Source organism: Protomyctophum parallelum, assembly GCF_964188405.1.
Source record: "Protomyctophum parallelum genome assembly, chromosome: 22".
In the NCBI taxonomy this organism is placed as follows: domain Eukaryota; kingdom Metazoa; phylum Chordata; class Actinopteri; order Myctophiformes; family Myctophidae; genus Protomyctophum; species Protomyctophum parallelum.
Window position 1 is genome coordinate 5785947 of NC_139714.1, and position 9635 is coordinate 5795581.

Consider the following 9635-nt stretch of genomic DNA (forward strand, 5'->3'; position numbering starts at 1 on the left):
TTGTTTTAATGTTTGTTCCTGTGTGACATTGCGAAGAGGCCTCTCGGCCACGACGCTTCGTCATTTGAGAAAAATTCATGAATTTACATCTTTTACAACTCTTTTGCGGAAATGGCGGTTGCAATGAAAGCATGGGCACCTTATGGATTACTCCTGCATTTTCTGGTCATATTTTGCTTGCATATTGGGGAATATAACTTGCTTATCTAAATGTGAATTATTATATCTGCATAATAATACGATGCCCAGACGTTGTGTGCCAGGTTGAAAGTGGTTAATGTCTTGAAAGGAAAATAAAATAAAATAAAATAAAAATAAATAAAAATAATGAAGCTTTTAGTCACCTACATCAAAGTGAGCGAGGCCCAGTTGTCCACTATAATCGGCAGGTGAGAAAACACATCCCATGATGGGGTGAGCGTAAAAGAAACACACATCTTTACAACATCCTGACTCTAATTTGTAGCGAGGGTAGGGAGGGGAGTGGGGGGAGGGGAGGGGGGGGGGGGGGAGAAAGAGGGGAAAATGAGAGGCGGAAACGTGTCGTGCCTTAAATTAGCGCTCCATATTTTAGTGCCGGTTCTCTGACACAAAGGCCTTTCTTAACTTGTTGTCAGACGGCCCCCCCGTCGCCTCCGTGGTGACTTTGACGCGCTCGTGCGTGCGTGCGTGTGTGTGTGTGTGTGTGTGTGTGTGTGTGTGTGCGTGTGTGTGTGTGTGTGTGTGTGCGTGCGTGCGTGCGTGCGTGCGTGTGTGTGTGCGTGTGTGCGTGCGCTCCACGGCTTGGGTTTCCACTGCAGCAGGGGTCACTGGCGCCGTAGCCCCGCCCCCGGTATCCAGGCTTTCATATTCCTCCGCTACGGCTCAACAATGTAAAGCCTGGGGGAACGTGAGACATTTCCTGGTCTAGGAGTGGGAGTGAACTACAGTGCAGAGGAACTATACTTGATTGAATCTATTATTTAAAAATAAAATCAATATCTATATTTGTAAAAGGTAATTGGTTAACTATGAAACCTTGCGTTTTTTGACTCCTAACCCACTTCCCCCGTCACATATGGAGCTCTAGGTGAAATAACGAAGGCTTTCACCTAGAGCTCCATATATGGAGACAACCTATAGCCGATGCCCCCCCGTGCCAAAGCGCCAGTGCTCGCCCAGCAGTCTGCCATCAACGAAGCGGACGAGTGTGCACGCGATCTCGCCCCCAGGCGTCTTACTGGTAATTGCATGGCATTTTGTCATGAAAATACCACACCTACTAGCTTACAGTGCGTTGTAAGCTTATTAAAATACCACACCTACTAGCTTACAGTGCGTTGTAAGCTTATTAAAATACCACACCTACTAGCTTACAGTGCGTTGTAAGCTTATTAAAATACCACACCTACTAGCTTACAGTGCGTTGTAAGCTTATTAAAATACCACACCTACTAGCTTACAGTGCGTTGTAAGCTTATTAAAATACCACACCTACTAGCTTACAGTGCGTTGTAAGCTTATTGTAGATATGCTATTTTCACTACTTTTACACTACTGCCACTAATTAAAGTACCTAACTATACCTATAGATAGTACCAATAGAATAATTGTTAAGAAAATGATTGATAGTTGCAGCCCAAGCGCAATCAACGTCGCCCCCATCTTCTCAATGTTGCTTTATTTTATTGCGACCAAAGGTCGCAGTTCGTCACGTCACGTCAATAGGCCCGAAAATGAAGGCCCGGCCCTACCTGGGCCCTCATCAAACCCTGTACAGTCAAGACACTGCCATGGCTGCCCTTTAGGGGCGAGGCTGCGTGCTATTTTGCTGAATTAGGCCATTGATAGCTGTCCAGGATCTGTGTAATCATTACCAGGAAAAGGCTTTGAATATCTTGTGGCTGTTGGCCGGGCCTGCCAAGCGCTCGCTAAGCGCACTTCCAGAAAATGACTCTCCGTTCTCCGCATCGCCATGTTTTCTCCTGTCACAGCGGCCTGTTGTCTGAGGGCCCGCTGTGCAGTTGCTGAAGCATGTTTTTCAACCGAGACGCCACAGCCAAACAGATGTTCACAGTTACAGCTGACAATTACACATTGTGTGCGACTGTGCGTGTGCGTGTGTGTGTGTGCTTGTATTACTGTATACTTGTGGGGACCGAATGGATATTTTTCAATGCCGTCCTAAAGTTTTGATGACCTCACAAGTATAGTTGGTTAGTGCGTGTGCGCGGGCGTGCGTGGGTGTGAGTGTATAGGAGGGCCGGGACTCCAATAGCAGGAGTTTATTTAAACAGAATCATTACATGACACGGCCTCTCCCTGGCACCTCTCTGCAGATCCATCTCAAACCAAAGCGTTATGCTGATTCCCGCACACTCCCTCCCTGTAAGCACTGGCGCTCTTCCCCTCCCTTCCCTGCCTCGTATATAGCCCAGGTCCAGGGAGCAATAATCTGGCTTCTTGTAGACTAAACATAAAATTAAAAAGCAATCTGGCCCTTGCCATGTGTTTTATAGGATATCTGCTGGAGAACTTGCATCAGCGACTTTTCCCAGATATGAAAAAAAACAGGTATAATATATAGAAAAAGAGGCTTGCCAAGTGAAAAGACGGATAAAGGAAAGAAGGAATACTTTTTTTTTCTCCATTCTTTTCTTCACGCACCCGTATCCCTCTTTCTCCATCTCTTTTTTTTTCCTTCATTTTTTTCTTGCATATGTTGGAGCGAGTTTGATTAACGACCGGCGCAAACCAAAAAAAGCTAATTATTTCATTGAGGGGAGGGGCGGGGGCGTGAGGCGGGGGGTGGTGGTGGGGCGGGGGTTACCGGGGGGATTTGGCGAGTCAGGATCCTGCACCACCACCCCAGGGGAGATTTGGCTTTGGAGGAATAGAAAAAAAAGAAGAGGAAGAAAGAAAGGAAAAAGAGAACCCAGAAGGGCCCCTCATACCTGTGATGTGTGATATCTCCTCCCCGGCCCCCTCCCCGGCCCCCCCAGTCCTGTCCCGTCCCGCGCCGTGACAGCGGGATGAGCCTCTGGTATGGGTGGTCTCATCTCCGCGCGCGTCACTAAGCAGCTTACCAAGAAGTGCCGTGGAAATGGGAGGGGAATACAATACTGTCGCAATTTGATTTTTAAGCCCCGTGGGGTCAATCTCCCTGAACCACCGCCCCACACACACACACACACACACACACCACCCCTTTTCAGGTATTTTCTTTATCGTTCTTTTTTTTCCCCGGTGATTCAACACTCTGTCTATCTTCTCTCTCTCTCTCTCTCTCTCTCTCTCTCTCTCTCTCTCTCTGCCAGACGTACAGTAACTTTGACTTGGGCGACTGTGGAATTGTGATTATATTTTCGGAGGGTCCGTTTGTAAAGGTGTGTGGTTAAATCGCCGCATGAATGGGTCGTAGGGTCAAATCGTCTTCACTGGGACTCACGCATTCAGGCTCCCCCATCTCCATTTCCAGGGTGACATACGGGACACACACGGTTTTGTGTGTGTGTGTGTGTGCATGTGCATGTGTCTTCACATCATATGTGCTGAATATGAGCATGATATTTGAGTCTGTATGTGGGTCTGCAGTTTGTGTGTGTGTGTGTGTGCGTGCCTGCGTGCGTGCGTGTGTACATGCATATGCGTACTCGCATCCATCAATTTGTATGTACTGCACGGTCGATTGTGAAATGCACGAGTGTGTGCGTGTGCTTGTGCGCACGTGCGTGCTTGCCCGCGCAGTCTACTATGGTATGCATAATGGCACGCACACAGGTGCACTCATGGCAGTGCAGATACGCGCCCCGTGCCGTGCGCGGCTCGACTGTTCCGCTTGTCACGTCTCGTCCTCCTGCATCTCCGTATCGGTATATGTAGCCTGTATCCGATTGACCCTCCCCGCGCACCCCTGTCAACAAGATGTGGTCCCCAGGCTAACGCTGGCTAAAGAACACTCTCCTCCCCGTCGAAGTCGAGGTGGCGGCGGACAACAAATTGGCTCCTGCAGGCCCTTCAGCCGTCTCCCTCCAAATGCTATAAGGTTAGGCTTTAATTGTGGCGCCGGGGTTGCGCCGGTGAGCTATAGACAAAACAGCGGGCGGCCTCGGCGTGTCAGCCGAACCGTGTTGTGAATAGTTCACATAATACCAAGTGTATACACAGCGGACACGGCGGAGCCCGCCACCTTTTGCACCCCTCTCTCCCCGCGTGCTCGCTGAATGGTGAGTCTGACATCAATTCCTGCACATATAAAATTAGTAAATGCCACTGTAGCCATAGTTAAATATCACACGAATCCCCCGGGAAGGGAGGGGGAGGAGTAGAGGGTGGGGGAGGGAGGGAGGGAGGGTGGCGGCATGGCGGCTAAGTTACCTTGGCCTATTTTTTTTGGTGTGCGAAAGGAAAAGGGGGGGTAGGGGGGGACAGACAGAGGTGGGCGACAGTGGAATAGAAAGGGAGAGGGTGATGAGAGAGGGACGACAGGAGGGGGGGGAGAGAGAGAGAGAGAGAGAGAAAAACAACTAAACGAAGGTGAAGGTAATGTTGTCAGACAAGGCTGCATATGAGTTAACGGCCAGACGGCGCTTCCTGCTCCGTCTCGTGTTTATTTTTTTACACGCCGCCAAAAGAAGTTTTTTGTATTTTCTTTTGGCGGGGGCAAAAATAAGTAGAGAAGGAGGGAAGGAATACAGTATGAAGCCTTTCCCATTAACCATATACTATTATGGTAAATCAAGCATATTGTGCTTGATTCATATACTTGTCTGCGTGCGGTGTCAAATAGCCGATCTGCAAAGTCTCCGCACATCCGATCGCACCGCGTCGTGAGCTTTTGGAGATCAGCTATTCTCGATGTGCAACAGCGGTGAGCAACCGGAGTATAACCCATTCTGACCGGGCACCCATTTTGGTGTCAGCATCATGTTATGCTTTAGCTATTTAAAAATAGCAGATCTACAAGCTCGTATCGCGCCACCGAGTGGCGCGATACGAGCTTGTAGGTCTGCTATTTTTGAAAAATCGAAGAACGACTGACATTTTTAGAATCTGATCTCAGGTCAGAATGGGTTCATCAGACCCAGTGTTTGTCCGGCGGAAACCTCGTATGAATCTGATCTCAGGTCAGAATGGGATAAATCAGCCTCTTGGGTCTCCCGCCCTCTACCTCCACTTTCATCATATTGAAGCTATCAAATAAAAACCGTGGAACCCTTCCTTTGGTTCCTCTCTTCTTTAGTTAAACTTGCAGCCTCTCATATGGCATCATTAGGGGTTAAGTGCGGTCCAATCTGTCCCCCTAATAAAGTTGCTTTGAAGTGCGAGGAGGAAGGAGGAGGAGGCGCCCGTCGGAGGTCACGGGGGTTGTTCACACGGAGCGTTGGGGTAAATTAGCCGTGGGTCCAAAGCGTTTAAGATCCCTGCTCAATATAAGCTGTCGCTTTGAACCCGCGGCACGTGGTGAGCTCGCTCGGGCCGTCTGGTCCGTGGTGGAGCTGAGGTATATACTGTGTATATGTGGACGGAGAGGGGCTGGTGGGTGGCGGCCGTTGTGAGGTGGGAAGATTGAGGACAGGGGGGGGGGGGGGGGTGGCGGGTGGGGGAGAAGGAGTTATTTCTGGGAGAGGGAATCTCTTTTGCATTAGTCTCCATCCCCTCCCTCGTGGTTAGGAAAAGGGCAGCCCTTTACTTCATATAGCCTTCCTTTTTGTCATCCTTCCGCTCGCTCAGTGTCACTGAGCCGCTCGCTCCTCTTCTCCTACCGATTGAATGCACTTATGTTCATTCGTTAATTAAATGGTGTGATCCTTTGTCTTATAGTGTCGAGAAATAATCCAAAGTGGCAAACAACGTTGATGGCATCGGTCCTGTGAAGTCATCGCTTCTGAACTTACAGTAGCAGAGAAAATGGATGGTGACACAATTAAGTCCTATTGCCGATCATTTGAGAGACCAAACACAACCACCACAGTCCTGCCATACAGCATGCTTACAGTACTTTACGACACTGTTTACACTGAAACATTTTGGTTGCCTGACTAACATGCTCAAGCAATTTGGACACACTTAACTATGCAGCTATTAAATCAATTAAATAACATCACATCATCAACAGCTCAAGGCCATTCATTCCAGGATGTGAAGTATAGGCCTGGCCTGCTGTAGAACACACATCTTACATTGTGCACACACCTATACGTTTCTCTAAAGCACTTAAGGATGGACTAATGAATCCAAACAGCTTGTATTTAAATGGAAAATTGATCAGCAGAGAAAGCCTCCAGTTGGACACAGAACCGCTGGCAGCGATGTACCATTAACGGCGCTATAGCTTGCCATTAGCACTTGAACGGTTTCGACTGGAAAAGTGGCGCTGAAATTCAGTGGACCCGCTGCCATTTAAGAGAGAGAAATGTGTGCAAATATGAAGGTCCATACCCTGAAGAAGGCAGTTGAATCTGCCGAACTGTTGGTTTCTCACTCTGCGTCCTAATAAATAATCGGCACTGGCTCAATGTGTGCGGCCACTCTTTTGTCTTTTTAAGACTAATCTTTTCAAATATGAAGTTCCAACATCCAAGCATATACAATGTCAAAGACCAAACCCGCCTATACCGATGATGTCACTGGTAGGCAGGGGCTTCTTGAACTGTCCACGAGGAAGAACAAACATCCGCACACTTGTTTCTATAGAGCTCCAAAAGAGACACTTTTGTACTTTATGTAATGGCAAAAGATTGCAACATTTCAACCCTTTTAGGTCTTCATCAGGCAAACTGCACAGCCCACCAATGAGACACGTAAACACAGTAGATACTCTGGTAAAGTAAAAGTACCTTGAAATTGTACCCAAGTACACTAAATGTAGCCTATATACACCGCCAGCGATCTGGGTCGTTGCTGTTGCGAGTGCAAACAAAAGGCCTGCGTGCCAGCCTGTTGCCTGGCCCTGGCAGCGATCCAGCTCCGGGGCGGGAGGAGGCGCCCCCCCCCCGCCTCCCCTCGTGCCCTCCCCCTCATTAATTTAGCCGCCACGGCGTGCCGCGGGCCGCTCACAGCAGTCACCCCCGCTGACTGGGGCTGTTTACGGCAGTTTAGCTGCGGGACCGCCGGCCCGTTAACAGACCTAATGCATCATTGTGCTCGACAGCGTGTTCGCTGCAGCTCACACCATATATATATATATATATATATACCGCCGGGAGAGGTTTACTTTATTCATTTAGTTTGTTTTCACTGCTTTGTTGTGCTTTTTTTTTTTTTTTTAACACAGCCCTCGAATCTAGAGTTTGGGCCACTACGGGGCCCTCACACCTACGCCGCACCGCCGTTCCGACTGATATGACCGACCTCGGCTTGTATCGGTCAGTCCCTTGTCCCTCTTATGCCCACATATGGAAACCCCTGATGTCATCAGTATACTGTAGGCCCATATATGGGCATGCTGCTGACATGCATGATCTACAAGCTTATAGCGTGAAGTCAAAACGTGCAGTGCCACATAGTTAATCACTTAAGACATTATGCAGAACTTTGCTGATGAATAGTAAAAAAAATCTGATATATAATAAGCTCAAACCATGCATTCACACGTATTAGCTTGTAGATCTGCCATTTTTTCACACGATGATGTGATAGGAGTGCCAGGTTGGAAGTGGCTAAGACATGATGATGATTACGATGATTACGATGAAGACCGTACTGTAGCAGGTATTGTTGTTGACGCCGTCGTCATGGTGATGGCATATTTCTCTTGGGAGCCTGCCAACTCGTGTGGCCAAGCTGCAACAGACGCGCACGCATGCACGTTGTGCACGACGCTGTGAACGGCTCACTCCCTTCTCCTGCATTTGGATGTCTGCTAAAGTTTTATATACTTTTTTTATACTTCCATTGAACTCGTGTAATACACACACTTGGCGACCGAACAATATGCCGCGTTGTCTCAGGAAGGAAACGTGAACCTCCGAAATGTCACAGAGATGTGTTTGGATTTAGCGCTGCCGTGTTATGGGATTAACCCATTCTGACCGGGCACCCATTTTGGTGTTGGCATCATGTTATGCTTTAGCTATTGAAAAATAGCAGATCTACAAGCTCATATCGCGCCACCGAGTGGCGCGATACAAGCTTGTAGGTCTGCTATTTTTGAAAAATCGAAGAACGACTGACATTTTTAGAATCTGATCTCAGGTCAGAATGGGTTCGTCAGACCAGTGTGTGTCCAGTGGAAACCTCGTATGAATCTGATCTCAGGTCAGAATGGATTAACAAAAACAAGTGGAGCATGCTTAGCTTGGAAATGGACTGTTTGGCGGTCCCGCAGTACAGCCGAGACGCCAAGCTTCACCTTCTGTGTTTACGGCTGGTCCTCTCGCCTGAAAAATAAAAGAAAAAAAGTTTATTTGATGATGTGATGAGATTCAATCTTTTATTTATTACCAAACCCCCATCGGGCAGCTTTAGGGGCCTTGTATTCTTTCATTTCCTAGCAATTCCCCCTTTCACGCACAGACGTTATGATGTATGCATGGTTATGGTTGGCGCAGTCTACCTGACACAACACAGCCCAATATGGTTGTGATTTGCAGAGTAAATGTTATTGCAATCGCATGCGTCCATGCCATATGTCTCCTTCTCTTCTGTCTGTTGTTTTTTTTTTCACATGGAGGGAATGAAAATTCACTCAGAGACGGGGTGGGTGTGTGTGTGTGTGAGAGAGAGAGAGAGAGAGAGAGAGAGAGGGGAGGGGGGCGAGATTCTTTCTCCAAATGGATCATGTTAAATTACTCCAAACCGTTTAGCATCCAGCACACAGAATGGCGTTTCTGGCCCATATGGAAGTCTTTATGTAATGTTTTCATTGTTGATATACAGAATCTATAACAAATGATAATGGCTCGCAGCTGTCCGACGGACGGGGGCCGAGTGTCAGAGCTCGGCTTGATGGCTTCAGCATGAGAAGAACTGTACCTCGTCGACCCATTCGTAATGGCGGCCTCGCCTACGCAAAAAGCCTCGGCTTCATTTGGATTTGATGACCGGATCAATCTCTCCCGTCGGGTTGAGCACAGAGTATGGCCAAAGCAAAGGGGGGAGATTCAACGTTGTATTGGCAGCTTCACCAAGAGACGAGGAATTAAACAAAAACTTATTTTGCGACCCTTTCAATTAGGTGCTCTGTCGGAAAACGTAGTCGAAGTCTACAAAGTCAATTAGTCTAATCGTTAAACTATGCATTGTTTATTAAGTAATAGTAGTATTATTGTTCTGTAAAACATATATTTTTACTCGTGGACAGTGTTTATTATTATTAAGAACATTTACTAGGTTACCACTATAGTGATACTTGATCATTTCAACACAATCTATTGAAATAATGCCGTTTTATCTCAGCAACTGACATAATCCAAACACAATTCCCGTTCAAAATGGAAGCTGATAAGTGAAGGTAAACCATGGCACGGTGTGGATCTTTGATGTGATGGAATGTGACGCGATGGGATCGATTCACTGCATACACGTGTTTGCGATCACGGACCCAGCCGGTGGAGTCGGTCGGATCCTAACGGGGACGGTGAACTGCAGGTCGCCCCCGCTAACTTTCCGCTGCATGTCTCTATACGTGTCATCACGTGACGTAGCATTATCCA